We start from the raw sequence: 20,189 nt of genomic DNA, 5'->3' as shown, positions 1-20,189 counted from the left end.
ACTACCTACACCTCTAATTAAGGAATAAAGTTTTGTAAATACTAGAGGGAAGAAATCACTTAGGTAACTGGGCATTTAGGACAAGGCACTAAGAGGGTCAATGGGAAGGTACAAGGCCACTGAAAGTCAAAAAACCCTCCATCCCTTGTCCAAGCCTAGTTGTTTCTTCCTAAAGAAATGAGGCACCTCAAATTTAATGCAATTAAAGCAATTAAATCCAAACGAACATTTAAATACCCACTGGATCCAAGGCACTATAGACTTCAGCCAAAGATATTAGTGTAGCACCCTTGGGAATAGTGATGGAGGGAGCCTCCTACTTGCCCAGCCCTGTCTTCACTTCAGAACATGCCTGCCAAACATTTTCTGATTGCTTCTGGTCAGCTATAAGGATACTTTTAATTAGATTCTGAACTGGAACCCCATGGATATACTAAAATGGCAACCCTGGCCCCTCAGGCTTCTTCTTCCTTCAGCCCTCAAGGTATAAAGGCCGGTTTAGCAAGCCAACCTCTTCTGCTTCTTGGTTCAAAACTGTTCCAGCAGCCAATACCCTGTTACTCAGATGCTCAGGAGGTAAAGGATGCCAGCTGCCTTTTGAGATTTCTTAATGCATTGTACCAAAGGACAGAAGACAAAAAATAGAGGTGCTCCCATTCCAGGTACAGGCTTGCCTAGAAGGCCATGAGCTCAAGACGTAAAGCCTGGTGGGGAGAAAGCATCCCCTTGTCAATCCTCCTGAACTTAGAGTCAACCACAGAGCAGAGTTCTGGATCTATAGCCAATGAAAAGAGTTCTCATGAGTGACAGGGAACAGTCAGACTGTATTTGTCCCCTCTCCAAAATGGGGGATTGGGTGGGAAGGGGCTCCTCCACCATAGATCTAAAGGGGGTGCTACAAAAAAATGAAAAATGACACAATACTTATTTATTTTATTTTTTTAATTGGGGGAGGGGAGTTTGATACTACATATCCATAATCAAATATAATGAGAGGCAGAATGTAATAGGAGCAAAAGAAGAGTATGGACAAAACATTCTAGGACAAAAGGAAGTGAGGTAGATCACTTTGCAGGAGAAGGCAGGTAAAGGGAACATATCTTATTATGTCCCTAAAGAAAAATATTAAGGATGTGTTTTTCAGTGGGGTGGGTCTAGATCTATGATTTCATGGGTGAATTTCTAGGATCAAAAATTTCTTCACAAAAGATCAGCAACTCTTCTTTAATTTAGTCCTACAGCTCAATAATCAATCATCAAGTATTTATCATATGCAAGTTATGTACCAACACTGGGCTAAGTGCTAGAGAGTTACCTGGGGGTTTGGTGGAGGGGAGGGGGAAGGGAGCTTTTTATTATTGTTCAGTCTTTTCAGCCCTGTCCAATTCTTCATGACCCCATTTTTTGGGGGGTGGGGGACAAAGATACTGGAGTGATTGGCCATTTCCTTTCCTAGCTCGTTTTACAGATAAGGAGACTGAGGCAAATGGGGTTAAGTGACTTGTCCAGGGTCACACAGCCAGTAAGTATCTGAAGCTAGATTTGAATTCATAAAATGAGTCTTTCTGATTCCAAGCCCAGTGTTCTATCCACTGAGCCACCTAGTTTCCCTGAGGTTAAGTAACTTGCCTATGGTCCCACAACTAATTCACATGTCTTGAGTGCAGGGGCAGTCCTTCCCCAACTAGTCCAGACTGCATTTCAATTCCAAGCATAGAATCTGAATAAATGGAAGGAAAGTACAAAAGACACACAGCCCAGCTTTGTACTTTCTGGCCGCTGCTTCTCCCATGATGATAAAGTGGGACCTGAGCATCATCTTACTCCCATCTCCTATTCCCACAGAAGCCCTGTAGTCTCTAGCAAGGAACAATGCCCAAGCCTTGATCCTAGGACAATGCTGTAGGTGAGTGTATGGTGGGGGTGGGGTTTGTCAACATTGCTAGGGAGTAGGAAATGCTGACTCTGAAATCTATGTAACTGAAACAGAGTCTTTGTACAAGTATTCAAGTGTTTCGTGCCATTGTTTTATCAGAAAGTATTTGATATCTTTATATTTTATTTGGTAGGTCAGAGTGTGCCGTTTGCTATTCTTTAGTGTTACAATCCTGTAGGAATAACTGAGAACTTTTGCTGTTATCTTCAACAGAAATCCTGTACACAGGTACCTTGGAACTGTGCACGGACTCCACACCTTGCCTTCTTGGATAATTATTGCCTAATTAACAGTTCAATGGACTGGATTTTGAAGTGTCTGTATTTACTATGTATAGAATTTCTCTGCATTTGGCCAAGCCCTTTCTGATGGTAAGCTTGGGGACTGAGGTTGCCTCTTTTCTTTTTTTTTTTTTCCATTTATCCTTGTTCTTTGTTCCAAACAATTCCTCCATTGTGCGGTGTCTTTGCAGGAGGGCTGCTGCTAAAGTAAGCATTGCCTCCCGTTTACTTTTCATCACCGTATCAAGAGAAGCCCTTCCTTTGTACTGGCTCTCCTAGATGTCTGCTCAAGCTGTATAAATATTAAGAGAAACCCAGTGAACATTCTCTCTTGCTTGAGGGGTGTTCCGCATCCCTGAGCCTTCAATTTTCCCAATAATCAGAGGAAGACAGTGTTGAGACATCTAAGGTCTCCTCCAGAGGTCAATCTGTTATCTTACTATCTTGTGTGCATTGTACTTGGCACTGGAATTAGAAATTTTAGTCTTCCTTTGCTTTTTCAAGTCCCTAGAGATCAACCTTTTTAGAATTACTGGGTTTTTCTCAGAGCACAAGCCCACCACACTTCCTCTTGAAAGGAACTATATGAAAATATATCCATTGCTCATTAGCTTTGGACACAGAGCTTGCACTGGGCAATGGGGAGAGAGGGAAGATAGGGTGACATAGTGATTTTTTTTTTTACAATTTCTAAATAGGTATAAATCTCTTTGGGGGGGATTTACTTGCAGTTTTATTGATGTGTGTTGTCTGTATATCACATAGGGTTATAGATTACTAACGCTCCTTGAGAGGTCTCTTGTGTCAAGTAAAACAATTAAGCAAAATTAATAATACAATGTCCTTGTCTGACAGTGAATGTAACATTTCACAACCCCCTCTTCTATCTCTCTATTTTTTAACAGAAATCTATTTTCTCTCTTTCCTAATCTTCTCCCAATTCATAAAAAAGAAAAGAAAAAATTCGTGTAATAAAGTGAATCAACTAATCAACTAATTTTTGTTTTCCAGGATGGCTATACTCATTCACATGTCCGCTAACATGCCTGGCTTGCCATTAGTTCCTCCAACATGTATCATTTTCCTTTTTTGACATCATTGTCATGCTGCTGGGTTAAAGTGAAACCTCAGAATTGCTTCATTGTGCATTTCTCTAATCAGTAATGATGTGGAGCACTTTTCCACGTGGGTATGGGGAATTTCTGAATTTCTTTCCTTGAGAACTATCTACTTATATTCTTAGACCATTTATAAATTGAGAAATGGCTCTTTTTCTTATAAATTTTAATCAATTCCTTCCATGTCTTAGAAATGAGGCCTTCATAAAAATGCTGCAAAGAGTTTTCACTGTTGTTTTTCTTCATATCTTAGCTTTATTAGATTTTTTGTGCAAAACTTATAAAATTTTGTCTAATCAAAATTATCCATTTTATCTTCTATGATCCCCTCTGTTCTTTGTTTGGTCATGAAATTTTCTCCTATCCATAGATCTGATAAATAGTTTTTCCTTGCTTCTCTAATTTACTTATGATATAGGATTTTATATCTAGGTCACCTATCCATTTGGAGTTTGTCTTTGTATTAGGTGAGAAGCGTTGGTCTAAATCTAATTTCTTCCACACTCGAGAGTCTTATGATTAGAATTCTTAGCATCTGAAAAATGGAATGTCTCAATGGAAGTGTGAAAGCATTCAAGTTCCCTTTGTGGGCCAGTGCCACCTGTCAGCATCAGTAAAGTAAAGAAGTAGGAGAAAACCAAGGCATTATGGACAGAGAGTTTGATACCAAACTTCCTGGACAGTGGGAAAATCATTCTGTACTTCAGGGCCTCATCTATCTTCCTTGGCAGTGAAATCATGGTACCAGCAATCAAATCTGATCAAAGTTTAGTTAATTAAGTAAAGACTGAAGTATGATTTGAAACCCAGATAAGAGCATTTTGAGAAGGAAAGAAGGGTTAAACCAAATGTTACAGTCTTCTGAACATTTTCATTGACATATTTTAGAAGTTTTTCCTCCATGGAGTATCTGGAAGGTTCTTAAAGGATGGAGGCATTCTGGTGTCTTCTCCTCACATGCTTTCTTTGTCCTCTCCAAACCAGGCAATGATCCCAGCTTTCAACTCAAGAATCTTGTTGCCTCATTGTAGTCCCAGAGTGGCTTTTAAGATCTCAAGGAAGATCTGTGACTAAGGATCTCATCAAGATTTTATACCAGTCCAAGGACCATTAGGTCATAACCAGTGAGAACATTAGGGAGAAGAACTGAGGTCATTTATTTGGGACAACAACCAGGCCTTATAGTACAATCCACAATTCTTTAGATGAAAAAGTACTTGGCTATTTTAGTCTAGAGTGAAATATAAATGCCATGTTGTTGAGAGTAGGTCAGGGTTACGATTTAGAGGATTTGGACTTGTAAGGCATCATGGAGATTATGTAGTCTAACCCCTTCATCTTAAAGATGAGGATGAGGAAACAGACACTTATCTTATTCTGTGTTTAGTAGACTTACCTATAAAGGTGGCAAGCCAGGATCTGACCTCATCACAATTCTGGTAAAGTCAATATGGTCATAACCATTCCAAATCTTAAACAATTTGTATAGCTGACATGCATGAGCCTAAGGGTAGGGCTTCTTCATAAATACTAGCAGTGGTGAGGGTTACTGAATAATACTATGATCTGAAGATCATCTGATAATTGTATGTGATTTGGTTAAGTGAGAAGATATAGTGAAGGAAATACTAAAGACCCCTTACACTGAATAAAATCAGTTTCACAGAAGGTGCTGCAGAAACAAAAAGGTGTTTTAAAAAACCCAACAAAACAAAATATTGTCATTCAAGTCAAGTATTAGAGGAAAAGGGTGAATCAAATGGACTCTTATGAGATAAATTAGCCTTTGAGGGCAATTTCCTTACCTTCAGTCCTTAGCTTTACCATTCTCTGTTTCACACATTGCATTCCTTTCTCCTTTAGTATAGAATAGCATCCACTTTTATTGTTACTACTATTATTATTCACCCTTATTAAATATGACATTGACCTTTCATCCAACTAAAATATTAGTTGACATTCTGAAAGGGCTAATTTGAATCCCTCATGTAAATAAGCTGTTTGCAGACTTTTGCTCTTCAAAAACCTTTATGGATCAATTAAAATGTTAACTTTTAAAATTAAAGCAATCCAAATGTTGAGCAGTAAAGATAAAAATAGTTACAAGGCAACACAGACAAAAAACACCTTGGCCACTGACAGCAAGGGAGGCAGACACTTCATCCTGACTCCTTAGCCAGGAACCCCAGAACCACACGGTTTTATGGGTCCTGATACTAGAGTTATGAGATTTTATAAGGATTCTTTCCTCTGATGAGAGTTCCCATAAAGTTACATAGGATAGAGAGGCCCAAAGGGCTTTTCTTATTTCACATGATAAATTTCAACAGAAGCCAACAGGAAAGGCTCAAGTTGTTTACTTCTATCTCCCTGGCATAAGAGATGTTCATTAGGAGAGAAAAGTTTCAGTCCACTGATGACAGTTCATCAGAATGGGTGGGTGGCAGTGTCATTGAGGAGTCATGTGAATGCATCTGACATAATGCTGGGCTTTGTCTTCCTCCAGGCTACTTGATAAATGGGAAATTATCCCAGCCATCCCTTCCTCTATCTCTCCAACCTCTGTCCTTTGTTAGAATCTTATTTTAACAAGGAATGATGCAAGGAAAAGGCAGATATGAAAAATAATAGGTAACTCACATGACAATTTCAGGTTATAAAGCACTTTATATTCATTATCTCTTTTGATATATTCCACAACCCTGTAAGATAGGTAATGACCTATTTTACATAAGAAGGAATTGAGTCTCTAAGTGACTTGCCCAAAGGAAGGAAGGGAAAGAGGGAGAAAGGGAAGAAGGAAGGGAAGAAAGATGGAAGGAAGGATGCAAGAAACAAAGGAAGGAAGGAAGAAAAAAGTGGGGGGAGTAAAGAAAGAAGGATGGAAGGAAGGTAGAGAAGGAGAGGGGGAGGAAGGAAGGAAGGAGGGAAAGCAGGGAGGGATGAAAGAAGGAAGAGAGGGAGGCAGGGGGAGGAAAGAAGGAAAGAAGAAAAGAAGGGAAAGAGAAAGGGATGAGGGAAGGAAGGGAGAGAGGGGGTGGAGTAAGGAAGGAAGGATGGAAGGAAGGGAGGAAGGATGGAACAAAGGAAGGAAGGAAGGAAGGAAAGAAGACAGAGATGAAAGAAGGAATGGAGAGGGAGGAAGGAAGGAGGAAAAGAGGCAAGGAAAGGGAAAAAGGGAAAGCAAGAAATAGAAAGAAAGAAATCATGAAGTGATCACTGTGCTAAGAGTTGGAGATAGAAAAGAAAAGGAAACTAGTCCCCACTCTCCAGGAGTTCATGTTCTAATAACAGGGTTCATGTTCTAATAATAATAGAGGAGGCTTCAGCTGTAAGTCAAATGGAAAGGCCCACTGGTCCTTAGGGTACAGTGGCAAAGCACATAGTAAAGCATCTTCCTTAATTTCATTTTCATTGTTAGAAGCATATCTATTTCTGATGTTGAACCATTTGACAATATTGAGGACTTAGGTGGTAAGAACTAATGGTCATCTCTTTTATTACAGGATGAATTTGACAATATTTCAATCAATATTGTTCTCGGTGTTTCTCCTTGCATAAGAAATCTAAAGGTAGGAATATTAGCAAAACAAAACAACAACAAACCATAGTGTTTGAAAGTTATTCCCCAAAGGCAGTAGAATGAGAGGTCTCATAAAACCCATACTCTTCATAATCCTCCCTCAAAAATGTAGTAGAAACACTAAAAAGAAATGAAATTATTATAATAAAATTAAAATGCACCCAAAGGACAACGAGCAAACTGAAGACAAACTCCAGTGTGATTATAAATAAATATTATGGAGTAAGAGAAGCAGAAGAGGAAATGTACACTAAAATGTTATGAGAAGTACCATCAGAAACATTGCAAGAAATCCTGGACCCAATCGAGTAATAAAAGAAAGAACTAAAATAATGGGGGTGGGGGGCAGGAAACAGGAAAGAATTAAAAAAAAAAACCCAAATGCTATACGAAGCAATTTCAAGAAGAATGAAAGAAAGGAAGAACCCAAAGTAGCTACCAAGGCTTTGGCAGAGGTAATGATAAAGATAATGGAAAATAACTGAGACAATTCAAACATTTTTATGGACCCAGCTACAAGTGGGATTAATACAGTGAAACCCAAGATGACAAAAGACAGCTATAGCAGAAAAATAAGCAGAAAATAACTAGAAAATGATCTGGAAGCAATACAGATGAAAGTGATAGATTTGGAGGGCAAGGTTAAAGAGAAGACAAAACTTCAGAATTACTGAGATTTCAGCAAACATTGAAGAAGAAATTAATCTGGTCACTATATCTCAGCAAGTTGTTCAAGAAAATTTTCAGAATATACATGTAACATTCTCCAAATGGAAAGAATTTGCAGAACTGGGAGTTGAGAGAAACCTAAAAATTCAACTCATAGATATTTAAGTTAAAAACGATAACCAAAATTTTAAAAAATCTTGAAAAAACATCCAATGAAATAACTCATGCCCCCTCCCAAAATCACTCTTTCTCCCAGCAGATTCTTCTATATTTCTTCTAGAAATGACAAAAGAAGTTAGAATGCAGAATGAGAGCATTAGAAGGGAAGTCAGAGGTCAATTAGTTTAATACAATACCTGAATGTGAATCTACTCCAGAGAACATTTGATTGCCTCCCATTTACAGACATTGTCAATAAGTTTGTAGCAGTAGCCTGGAGGTCACATTAAGAAGTTCCTTCTTTGAGCAAATGCTGTAGTCTGGACCAGATTCAGGCCAGTCTGGGGCTTAAAGCTCAGTATTGGAATGAAATGAGACTGTTGTAGACCATGTAACAGTTAACAAAAGGCTTATTTAGCCTTTGGATGGAAAAAAAGTACTCAATATGAAAGCAGTGTTGCTTCAAGGAGCTGCAAATGCTCTCATCTCTACATGAAAATCTGTTCAGTCAGCAGGGTGTGCTGGATGTGTGACATTCACTAAGTCTGAGAGCCATTGACTCCTCATGGACTGGATTTTTAGGTATTAAAGGGATTGGGAAGCCTTGACATTGGTTTGAGCCTCCTGGATCAATCAGATCTCATAGATAGCTTCCCTGTTTCAGGGGGCATTCTGGGTGGAGGGAGGAAGACTATCCTATCCAACATCACAGATATTGCTCCTGCCATAGTAACTTAGACGTAAGTTGCCTGGTCTTGGAAACTTGAACCTATTATATGGCTGGGTATTTCCACTTGGAAATATTCAATTTCTTTTTTAATGTTAACTGTGTAGACATCTGTATAAGATTACTTACATAATAAGGTAATCTGAGTTTTATAGATTATAGCTAATATATTTAGTTAGAGCTAGCCCTAGCCAGAGGCTATTATAATTATAGCTCCAGGACCAGGAGCTAAGGGACTTGGTGTCCAGTCAATGTCCTGCTGTCAAACATAGGTATTTTTGAGCAGCACACTATAGCAATTTGGGGCCCCACTAATTCATTGGGCCTCTAAATGGGACCAATAATAGTGACTCTATCTAACCCACATAATTATTATGAGGACCGGTTGGGAGGGAGAAAAATGTAGCTATGAATGTAGTTCAACTCTCAGGTTTTAATGTAGTTTGAGACTACTACTACTAATAATACTTAGCTAAGCACTTAACAAATATTATCTTCTTAGATTCTCAGAACAACCCTGGGAGGTAGGGGCTACTACTATCCCCATTTTACAGAGGAGGAAACTGAGACAAACAGGTTAAATGAATGGCCTAGGGCCACATAGCTAGTGTCTGAGGCCAAATTTGAACTCAAGTCTTCCTGGCTCCAGGCCTAGTGTTCTATCCACTGCATCACTTCACGATCTCTAACTACCTTTAATTAATAAGCTCATTATTCAAATGTGACTGTGACTTCAATCATAAAGTGAAACTAATTTTTCATAAGTGGGGAATAGAATATTAGGTATTATTATGGAGTTAATAGTTTAAAATATAAATATTCCATTTCATGTTGTTATTTAATAGCCAACAAATGAGAAATTTTGCCTTCTTTTCTGACCAAGAAAGGCAACATGGTACCATGGATAGGGGGCTAGTCTTGGAACAAGGGAGAACTGGGTTTGAGCCTCATATCTGATACGTAGTGGGTCTCTATAGAATCACTCAAGGTAGAAGACAGCTCTAAGGAGGGTAATATCAGTCAGCCACCTGGAAGAAGGATCCAGCCTGAAAAGGAGTCACTTTTCATCCTTGTAGAGGAGACAGAATTTCTCCCTACTCTCCTCACCTCCACCCTCACCCGTAGTGATCACAGAGGTTTACAAAATGCTACTTGCCTAGGAGGAGGCATCGCGCTCAACAGGGAATAAGGCCAGTGAGTTGAAGCAGGAGACAACTCTGAGGAATGTGAGTTTCCAGAATCAAAAAGAAAGCTAGTCCTGGCCAGAGAAAAGACCAGGGAGCCAAGCTGAATAGTCAGATCAGCAGAGCCTATACAGTCAGAGGGAACAGCATGAAGATATCTCAACTAGTAGAAGGACATCAAAGCCCAAAGGGCGAGAGGTATGAATTGCATGGGTCATGTGTGTAGAGAGCCAGGCCTGGAGTCAGGAAGACTCATCTCCCTGAATTCAAATCTGGCCTCAGACAGTCACTAGTTGCATGACCCTGGACAAGTCACTTAACCCTGTTTGCCTCAGTTTCCTCATCTATAAAATGAGCTGGAGAAGGAAATGGTGAACCATTCCTGTATCTTCACCAAGAAAACCCCAAAGTGGGGTCATGGAGAATTGGATATAACTGAAAAGACCGAACAACAACATATGTGTACCCTTTCTTCTTACTGATATTATGTGCAGTTCTAAGAGAGTACACCCAGGCTTATAAGGAGGTTTGTTATTATTGTTCTTTTAATGCCAACTCAGTAAATGCCTCTGTTTTGAGCTAACTGTTGACTATTAAAGGAAAACATGCCAGTGAGGTCTCGTGGACTGTAGTTTTAGGGGTACAGAGCCCCAGAACAATGTGAAAATGAGGTGGTTATCCTCCTAGAGGTCCAAGCTGCAGGTGCGAGTTGGAGAGCCTAGTCCAGAGAGAGCACTAATCTGGTGAAAAATTGTTCAGATACTTGATAAATGTAAACCAAAACAGCTTTGGGGTATTGCCCTTTACCCACAAAGTTGGCAAAAGTAATTAAAATGAGTAAAATGTGTTGTTATGTTGAAACAGATCCCTTATGACGTTATTGCTTGAAGCGCAACCATTGGCACTATCATTTTGGAGAACAATCTGCAATATACAGTAAGAGTCACAAAAGCGGTCTTACTCTTTGACTCAGTGGTTCCAGGTTTGGAATCACAACCTAAGAATGTTAGGAAACAGAGGTGAGGAGAGGTAGCGAGAAGCCTAATCGTACCCCATGATATATAGTTACTTCATTGAAAATAGCAAAAAACTGGAAACAATATAGCTGCCACACAACCAAGGAAAAGCTAAGTAAATTGTAGTATACCAATAGTGATATGTAATATAAAATGAAAAATATGAAGAGAGCAAAGAAATATGGACAGATGGTGATACAAAATGAACAAAGCAGAATTGTAAGAGGGAAACGCAACAGCAACCAATTTTGTATGTACAATACTTGCAGAAGCAATTTTGGAAAAGAACACAGTAAATGCTTTGCTACTGTTTTTATGTTTTTTCTTTAAAAGAAACCATGAAGTAGATTGGATTACATGGCTTTATTTTGTATTTTCATTTCATCTTATTTTTTCATTCATCTGTATTAATTGATTTTATCATTAGTTGCTCTTTTTAAAGAAAAATATTCTCAAGAACTATGAAATTTGTATGAATAATTCTGGGAAGTCAAAGGCTCTGGTGTGATTTATAATCAAAGGGAAGAAATGAACCTTTTGGAAGCCAAAAGCTAACTTCTTTTAATGATGTAACAGAAAGCTAATGGGACTGTCACTTCAGATCCGCAGAGGATTGGCCAGGGAGAAATGAATTCCTGCCCTATTGTGCTCTCCCCAAGCTGCTGCTAGAAAATGTTCCTGTGATGCTCTGGCCCTCTCCAACCAGACATGCTGCTTTGGGTGCTTGTAGAGGTTGCTGGTTATGGGAATCAAAGTTTCTCAGTTTAGCAAGAGTCTTAGCCAAATTTCAAGACTTATTCCTTAATGAATTTCACATTCTAACGTCTGGTATTATATATTTACCACAGCCTTCATAGATCATAGGATCACAGATTTAGAAACAGAAGTCATCTAGTCCAAATCCTTATTTTTCAGAGATCCAGAGGTTCAATGATTCACCTAAGGCTGCCCACGTTTTCTGAAGCCAGCATTCTTTCCACTACATTTCACTGCCTCTCCTACATGGGAAAACTTATTAGAACGCTAACCTTCTATATTTCGATATTGACATTTGTACAATGATTCTTCTTCCGCATATCTCCATATAATTTGAATGCTTGATTTTTATTTTCTCAACTTTTAATTTGCAGCATTCCCAATCCTTTTGGTTTTCTGTAGAGCAAAAACCAGAGGTAGTCAGGTGGCATAGAAAGTAGGGCACTCACTGGGCCTGGAGTCAGAAAGAGCTGAGTTCAAATGTGACCTCAAATACTTACCAGTTGTGTGACCCTGGACAAATCATTTAACCTCTGTCTGCCTCAGTTCTTCATCTGTAAAATGAGGATAACAGTAGTGCCTACCTCTCAAAGTTGTTATGACGATGGTATAAGATAATATTTGTAAAGGGCTTAGCACAGTACCTGGCACATAGTAGTCACTTAACTTGTTTCTTCCTTTCCTCTCTCCCTTTCCTCCTTTCACTTCCTTCCTTCCTCCCCCACCCTCCTTTCCTCCCTCCCTTCCTCCCTCCCTCCCTTCCTTCCTCCCTCCCTCCCTCCCTTCATCCCTCCCTTCCTCCCTCCTTCCCTCCCTCCCTCCCTTTCTCCCTTCCTCCTTCCCTCCCTTCCCCTACCTAAGCTGACATAAATAAAGAAGACAGTTATTTGACAATGGAACCTAGTCTATTCTTAAAGTAGAATCTCCTTATCCTCATAAACTTCCTGCTAACCAAAACCCCTGGCTGATGCGATTGAATGTATTTTTCTCTTTGTTTTTAGTTGGAAAGAAATATTTGGCCTCCAAAGATCAAATCACCATCCTTTTCTTAGATCCAAGGTATGCAGGAAATGCCAAGTCACCTTTTAAAATATGCATCGAAGGTGGTAGTGACAAGGAGGTAGGGAGGGAAGAGAGTGGCAGAAGTGATTTCCCTTTTCCCACGAGTGCAGAAAAACCACAAGACCAGCCCTTTTCCCAACAACAGTTTTAAACCCATAGTTTTACAGTTTCTGGACAAATCTCTATCTGCAGTAGAGACAGAAATAGAACCCAGGTGCTGTGGCCCTATCCGGGTGCTTTAGGTCATTCTGCTGGTATGACACAAAACCAATCTAAACATCTACACCTATCTGCTTCTCAGGCTCAAGGGGGTCTATCTATCCCCTAATGTTTGCTTGCTTGTTGCTGCTGATCAAATGGCCTGACAGACATGCACATGCTCCCCTTTATTTCCCACTTGGTGCATATTATGTTAGTTCCACATGTGCTTCGTATTTACCATACGTATGTGCGGATTCATTCTGTCAATGTCAATGGCTGTGCAATCATGATAATTGCAGGGCAGATTGTGTCCTCAAATTGCTATATCAGGCCTTCCTTAAACTAGAAATGAACAGAAAGAAAACATCAGCTTTTTTTCTGTGCCTTTGTATCCTGAGTAAATTCAGCTAAGGTCTGTGTCTCACTGAGGCGAGAAACGTAAACAAAAGAAACAAAAAGGACGTTACATAAGAGGATCACAATAATACAAAGGAAAACAACCATTTTTAAAAATGAGAACTAAGGCCACCGAAAAGACTAATGGTGAAACATACCTTCCTCTTTGTGAAGCAGCAGGAGTCAGTGGAAAGTGATCAGAATTTGGGGTCAGAAAACTTGAATTAAAAAAATCACCTCTGCCACTTACTGCCTATGTGATTTTGGGCAAGGCCCTTCACCTCATGGACCTCATCTGCAAAATGAGGGGTTTGGACATACTGACATCTAAGGCCTCTTCTAGCTCAGTAGGGACATGGTGATCTACAGATACAGAGTGAAGCTGTGTTGTTAGATATGGTCATTATGTCACTTAATTTTTCATAACTGTATGTTTTGTTTTTTGTTTTAACAAGAGAGGGCACTTTTGGAGGGGGAGAGTATTGGGAAGTAACAGAATATTTTAATAAGAAGTAAAAACATTGATAAAATATAACCATGGGCCTGAGATGGATGTTTGTCCAAGGTGGAAATGTTCACTGGCTGGACCACTACAAGATGGAAGGAATTCTCTCTCCCTTTCCTTCGGCCTCCATCCTTGAAATGCGCACATTGCTGGTCTTATCCGCTCATTTTCCTTCCCCTCCCACTAGACATGACCTATTCTCTAGTCACTACTCTCAATTTAGTCCTTTTACAAAGAATTTATTTGGGAATTTGTAGAGGAAAGCAATGGAGTGAAAGGCTATGTAACTACTGAAGCAAAAAAAAAATTTTTTTCACCAGACAGCCAAGCTCTTATTTTTAGCTGAAGAGAGAGAACCAGATTTATGTATTCTTTATTTTGCTTTGAGAAGCTAATGAAATATAATAATTAATAAGATTCTCTTTCATATAACTTAGGAGCCCCCAGCCAGGAAAAGTTACTCTTCCCTCCCCCTCCCAATAATTCAGATAGAGAATGTGTGATTTTTGTCCCATTTCCTCATATCTATGTGTCTAGTTCAGCCATTGTCCCTTTCTCATTGGCTTTACTTTCATAATAATGAAACACATAGATCAGAGCGGCATATTGGTTAAACTTTATCTAATCACCAGTTGCACTAATTAAATAGGAGTATAAACAAACTTTAAAGAACAGACATGCTTTAGACCTAACACAGGTCTCCAAGACAGCACAGTGGAGGGAAGGAGAACCAGGAGAAATCATGGTCTGCTATAAGGTCTCTTAAAAGGACAATCGGATAACAATTAGTCTGCTCTAGGCATACCTCTATTTGGCTTCAGGCTGCCCTATTATCTGTGATGGTAGAGTCAGCTGCCAGCTCTGATGCCTCAATCCTAGTTTCTAGTCTCCCATTCCAGTTTTGATTCCATTTCTCTCACTCAAATCTCAAACTAAAATTGAAATGATATACTTAGGTTGCCATGGAGATAGTCCAAACCTTCATGCCTATGCTCAGTTCTGAAAGTCTTTAAGATTTTTCCCTCCAGAATAATGGGGAAACGACCTGTCTCTTCAAGATTCATAGTCTTTCTTCAGTCTGTGGATCTTTACAAGCAAAAGAATTCTATTATTTCCAGGAAGACTTCATCTTTGACATGTATTTGTCCTTGGTACTATGCACATACAAAGGGCTACAAAGACATTTTTAAAAATGAGAGTCCATTAAATAAAGCTCTGAGAGATCTGCCCTCCCTTCATTTTTAGCCATTCATTCATTCATTTTTTTCATTCAATAAACACTTCTTAAGTACCTACAATGTGCCATCTACTGCATTATGCACCAGGACTACAAAAAGAGGAAAAAGACAGTCCCTGCCCTCGGCAACATTTTAAAGATGGCATTATACTAGAATTCTAGTCCCTCATTTTGCCCACCAGAATCATGATCATTGATATAATAGCATTATCTATCTTCCAAATTTTTAATAAATATTCACCCTAAACCATTCCCTTCTGGGAGTTCTATTTTCTTTGCCCACATTGAATAGCCTTGATTTTATTGGATGGGAAACCTGATCTGCGTCTGTACCTTGCATCTACATGTTGCAACCTGTCTATATAAAAATGAGCAATGATTGAGAAACAAAGTCCTCATAATATTTCTTCTACGTTTCCAGTCTTTAAATAGTCCTGACATCTACTTGTCTAAGAAGGCTTCCCCAATTAATCAGGAAAGGTGAACATGTGGAACCACATCACACAGTTTTGTCCTTCATTGTAGCTTGTATCGTACGCTCTTGCAGCTCATTGCACAGTGGAGATGGTCTTGGTTTGCTGAAAGCTGGGCCAGCAGAACATATGCTCTCTCAGGAGCTGTAGAGGCTTATTTTATGGACTCAATGACAGACTGCGATTCTGTTGTTTAAGGACCAGCCTCTCTAAGTTGGGAGACATTCAGCACCAGAAGATTGGCCAGAGGGTGAAGAATTTTTCTACCACAACTCAGCAAGAATGCTTACCGAGGCATAATGGTATAACCACCTGCATAAGCAGAGGGAGTACTCACACTGCCAAAATCATGTATCTTTAAAATATTGTTCTCAATCTGCATTATTGGAATAATGAAATCAATGACACCGATGTCAGATCCTTCAGAGTATTTGATGTATTTGTGGTTTCTCAGATATGCAATTTCTTTGCTCCCTTCACTAGGAAATGCACATCTCCCTTACTACTTAATCATGCTTAGTGTGTTCTTATTAGTGCTGTTTGCATCATTAATACTTATATTATATTATTGCTTCCTAAAGGTTAGAACTTATCTCTTTAAGCTGAGTCGACATTTTTGGTGAAGCTCCAGAGAGGACCCTGCCCCTTTCCTCCTCCAAGTTTTGTGGAATTGATGAAACAAAGGCATAGCTAGGTAGCATTTCACTCTAATGGTATATTGTCAAGTCTTCTTCTAGCTGAATACTGGCAGGCACAAAGAAAAGATATAAATTCAAGCCAAACTGGTTCTCTTTTCTCTAAGAATGCTGCTAAGCCTATTTTAAAAGCAGAAGTTATCCATGACCAAGAACTAGGACTAAAGGCTTCCACAAGACAAAGCAATGGCAGAGTGCTGTGAAGCATGTCATTTCCACCAGACTTTTCAACTGCTGAATTGACATTTTCCATGCTGCTGACATGAGTGAGACTGTATATACATATACACATATATATATATATATATATATATTCATTTCCATAGTTTCTTTTAGAAGCTGAAGATGACAAGGGCTTTCATACTGGCTACACTCAGAATGAGTAGATCATGAGAAGCTTCATTATCTTCTACAACTCAACTTGACATATTCAGTCATTTTTCAATAGTGTCCAACTGCTCATGACACCATTTGAGGTTTTCTTGGCAAAGATACTGGAGTGGTTTGTCATTTCCTTCTCCAACTCATTTTACAGATGAGGAAACCAAGGCAAAGAGAGCTGAGTGACTTGCTCAAGGTCACACAGTTAGTAAATATCTGAGGCCAGATTAAATGGATTGGAGAGGGGAGGTAAGAGGGGACAGGTAGATCCATTAGGAAGCTACTACAATAGTCCTTTTGTTGTTGTATTTTTCAATCATTTATAACTCTTCACTCTATCTGGGGTTTTCTTGACAAAGATACTGAAGTGGTTTGCTATTTTCTTCTTTAGTTCATTTTACAAATGAGAAACTGAGGCAAGCAGAGTTAAATGACTTACCCAGGGTCACATAGCTAGTAAGTATCTGAAGCCAGATTTGAACTTAGGAAAATGAGTCTTCCTGACTCTTGGCTTGGCACTTTATGCATTGGCCACCTAGCTGCCCCATGACATCTATCAATTAGGTATTTCAAATGGGGAGGGTAGTTTTTAGGAGTGTGTGTGTGTATGTGTGTGTGTGTGTGTGTGTATGAGAGAGAGACAGAAAGGGAAAGAGAGACAGAAAAAGAGACAGAGAGAGGGGAGACAGAGACAGAGGTAGAAAGACAGAGACACAGAGATAGAGAAACAGAGACACACAGAGACAGATAGATAGAGGGGGGAGAAAGACAGAGACAAAGACAGACACAGAGATAGAGAGACAGAGACACACAGAGAGACAGAGATAGATAGAGACACACAGAGACTGAGAGAATAGAGATTCAATAAACATTTATTAAACTCCTACTAAGTAACAACCCCTGTGCTAATTGCTTGAGCAACAAATAGGAAAAGGAAGGGTGGTCCCCATCCTGGAAGAGCTTACAGTCAATGCAATAGAGGAAAGTCAATGCACAAAAGAAAGCTGAAAAGGTAGTGGTGGGGAGTTATCTGGTTGGGGGACATGATGAAAAACTCCAAAGGCATGCAGACCTCTAGCAGGGTGAGAAATGAACAGATGCAGGAGGAGCTTCTTTAAGCTCTGCCCTTTAAACAGAGGGTCAGTGGAGTGTGTGTGTGTGTGTGTGTGTGTGTGTGTGTGTGTATGCAGAAGCCCTCTCAAATTACTCTAGAAATAGCTTATTGAAGTTCATCAGAGAAGGAGTTTATTCCATAAAGAGCGACTGCTCTTAGTTGGCATTTGCATGAACAATAAAGTTATGAATCACTTTTCTACCGCATCAACACGTTGTCTTAAACCGTCTTCATGGGCTGGGCACCTTGTCATTTGTCATCTGATGTCTGTCTAGTCTTTTCTGACTACTTTATAATGCCATCTGGCTAATTAATACAACCAGTCAATCTCTTGGTCCTGTGCACTGATGCCTTCATCCCAGTTTATACTATCATGTAATCTTTCAGGAATTGGCCTAAGGCACACAGCGTGTCCCACTCAGGAATTTTCCCCAAAAGCTTTGTACTTTCTTCACTGAGCTCTTTGGAAAATATACATGAGGTTATAGGTGCATAAATGGGCAGATTCTGCATGTGCACATAATTAGTTCTACAGAAACGTCATTCCAGACTGAGAAGATAGCCTACACAGAGGTGGATGACAGAATGTTGGTATGAGAAGAAGCAAGCATGCCAGTTTAGCTGAAATATAGAGTAAATGAAAGTGAGTAATGTGAAATCAGTCTGGAAAGGTCATTGGACCCAGATTGCCAAGGGCTTTAAGGCCAAATGAAGACCAGCCACTGACCCTGGCCCTTGATAGCATTATGGTGAAATTTCAGACTGAACCAAGTCTTCTGCCCAACAGATAAATGCAACTCGAATGCCTCTAGACACTGAGAAAGTCTCTTTGAGTAGCTGCCGTGTCATCTGTGAACTATTTATTAAAAGGCATGTTTTCCCATAAGACTATATCTTTTAGACTGTGTCTTTTACTTGGTACGATACACTGTTAAATACTTCTGCTGGGATACAAGCATATGGAAGACCAATTTTTCTTTGAGGTCAGGTCTCATGTCTTTTACATCTGTGTACCTAGTAGCAGAACTATGTTTTAAGTGGGAATGTTTTTACTGGGGCAGAAACACATGATTGGGGTTAAGGGTCAGTAACCGTGCAGAGGATAATCCCATTAGAGATAAAGTCACGAGTCAAAGGAGCTCTCTCTCTTCTGGGGTAGGAGATCCTCGTGCAGGGAGGCACCAAGGCAATTGGATCTTGGGTAAGATGGATCATAGGATAATAGTTTTAGACCTAGAAAGGACCTCGGAGGTGATCTGATCCAGCACCCTCATTTTACAGATGAGGAAATTGAGGTGGAGGAAGGTTTTGTGATTTACTCAATGTCCCCCCCACACATGTTGTAAGCATTGGTGGTGGGACGTGAATGACAATTCTTAGATTCCTACCAGTTTGAGTGAATCGCCCAAAGAGTCATTGCTGTTTCTACGATGTCACAGACTAGAAAGTGATGGCTGTATGCAGTTGTATGTGTCAACAGAGGACCAAGAGAGAAAGAAGCAGGGATAACAGACGCTGCATGGAGGAGGCATGTTCTTCCGCACCCCTGCACATTAGTACTATGGGACAAAATATCATTCACCCCATTTTAGGTGGTGATTCTGGTTTTCAGTATAGAACAGAATATTATGAATATAATGGGACCTAGATAAATACTTATATAACAACTGAATGAAAGAGTAGGATACGGAAGTAGGTGAGCATTGAATGGATTCAAGTCAACCCACAAGCGATATAGGATTAGATGAAATGCTAGAAGTGTGGTATTGAACTACATGAGCAACCAGACAACCAACAAGCATTTATTATGCACCTAGGCAAAAAACAAATAGCTTCTGCTTTCAAGGAGCTCCCAGTCAACGAGGATGACAACGTGCAAACCACTGTGTACAACAAGATGTATATAGGGTAAACTAAGGGTGATCTCAGAGTAAAGGCAATAAGGTTGATTTTGCTACCCATGTGACCTAGGTAAACTACTGGTGTCACCTCTATGTTCCTCTCTCCCTTAACTGAAAAATGAGAGCCTTGGACTCAACGGCCGCTAAGATCCCTTCCGGATTGAAATCTGTGATCTAGTATTGGCAGCAGCAATAAGCACAAAGAATTATTTATTTGTTTATTTTATGTACTTTTTGTTACATTTTTAGTTCTGAGTTGTCTCCTTCCCTCTTTTCCTCCCAACCCCATGTTACAGAAGGCCAACATTTGACATAGATATATATGTGGAATCATGCAATACATACCTCCATATGTCAGTTCTTTCTCTGGAGGTGGATAGCATTTTCCTTCATAAGTCCTTTATATTTGACAAGAATGATCATATTACTCAGAATAGCTTAGTCCTTCACAGATACTCTTTAAACAATATTTCTCTTGCTTTATACAGTCTTCTCTTGGGTCTGCTCATTTCACCCTCTGATATTTCATGCAAGTCTTTCCATTTTTTTTCCTAAAATCAACCTCTTTGTCATTTCTTATAGCACAAGAGTATTCTGTCACAATCGTATGCCATAACTAATTCAGCCATTTCCCAGTTGATGGGTATTTCCTCAATTTCTAGTTCTTTACCACCATAAAAAGGGCTGCTACAAATGTTTCGGAACATATAGGTTCTTTTTTTTTTCTCTGCTCGCCTTGAGAAAAAGACCTGATGGTGCTGCATCAAAAGGTATACACAGTTTTATAACTAAGTC

The sequence above is a fragment of the Trichosurus vulpecula genome, chromosome 1, assembly GCF_011100635.1.
Source record: "Trichosurus vulpecula isolate mTriVul1 chromosome 1, mTriVul1.pri, whole genome shotgun sequence".
In the NCBI taxonomy this organism is placed as follows: domain Eukaryota; kingdom Metazoa; phylum Chordata; class Mammalia; order Diprotodontia; family Phalangeridae; genus Trichosurus; species Trichosurus vulpecula.
The sequence above is the reverse complement of the archived record's forward strand: the minus strand, read 5'-3'. Positions refer to the sequence as shown.